Source organism: Orycteropus afer, unplaced genomic scaffold, assembly GCF_000298275.1.
Source record: "Orycteropus afer afer isolate SDZICR_OR568_19922 unplaced genomic scaffold, OryAfe1.0 scaffold01064, whole genome shotgun sequence".
NCBI classification, from domain to species: domain Eukaryota; kingdom Metazoa; phylum Chordata; class Mammalia; order Tubulidentata; family Orycteropodidae; genus Orycteropus; species Orycteropus afer.
The window spans coordinates 122,394-123,851 of NW_006922651.1; positions in this window are offsets into that span (position 1 = coordinate 122,394).

Below are 1,458 nucleotides of genomic sequence, written 5' to 3' on the forward strand. Positions count from 1 at the left end.
CGACGAAAGAGGGGGAGGCCTTCAAGGAGATGGATTGATACGGTGGCTGCGATGATGGGCTCAAGTATAGCAGGGATTGTGGGGCTGGCGCGGGATCGGCAGTGTTTTGTTCTGCTGTGCATGGGGTCGCTATGCGTCGGAAACGACTTGACGGCACTTAACAACAACAACAATTATTCAGTAGTTTTTGAGCAGTGAATTGTTCAACTTTCACGTTTGATGTTTTTTCCTTGATCTTCCTATTATTAATTTCTAATTTTATAGCATTGTGGTCTGAGAAGATGCTTTGTAGCATTTCAATATTTTGAATTTATTCTGGCTTATTTTATGTCCTAACATATGATTTATTCTGGAGAATGATTCATGTGCATTGGAGAAGAATGTGAATTGTGTTTTTGTTGGGTGGAATGCTCTGTATATGTCTATGAGGTCAAGTGGTTGATTGTATTGTTCAGTTCTTGTGTATCTTTGTTGAGTTTTTTTCTAGTTGATCTGTCCCTGCTTGAAAGTGGTGTCTTAAAGTTTCCTCCTACTATTGTAGAGTTGTCTATTTTCCCTTTGAACTCAATTAATATTTTCTTCTTACATTTTGGAGCACTTTTATTGGATACATAGATATTTATTATAGTAATGTCTTCTTGGTCAAGTGACCCTTTCAGTATCATATAGTGACCTTCTTTGTCCCTTATGCTGTTTTTCAGCTTAACATCTACTTTATCATAAATTAATATTGCCACTCCTGCTCTTTTTTGGTTACCATTTGCTTGGTATATTTTTTTCCACCCCTTAATTTTAATTTGTTTTTATCTTTGTGTCTAAGGTGGGTCTCTTGTAGACAGCATATCAATGGGTCTTCTTTTCTTATCCAGTCTGCATTCTCTTTCTCTTGACTGGTGCATTTAGTCTAGTCACATAGAGTGTAATTAGTGATAGGTATGAATTGATTGCTGTCATTCTATTGTGTTTTTTGATGTGTTGTTGGAGTTTCCTTGGTCCATATACTTTTCTGTGCTGAGTTCATTTTGTTGTCAAGTGTTTCCTCTCTTTCTTCTTTATTGTTGGTTTTGTGCTTACTAAACCCATATGTTTTTCTTCCTTCTGGATTTACTTAGGGGGTTTGTTAATTTTCTCTGTGGGTACATTGGAATGAATTCTTGTCTATATTTTTGGAACAGTCTGTTCTATGAGGACATTGTCCTGTTTTCCTCTCCATTTGGAAGTTTGTACCTAGAACTTTTATTTCCTCTATTTGTTTAGTTGCTGTTGTCATGTGCCTATTGGCTTCCTTGGTTTTTAGTATACAGTGTTTTATGGACTTATTTTGAGTTTCTGTTTCTGATTTGGTTTTAGTGATGATACCACAGAATGTAGAAATTATAGAACAATATCATTAATATCACATGCAAGTAAGATATTACTGAAGATAATTCAGAAACGTTTGCAGCAGTATATTGACAG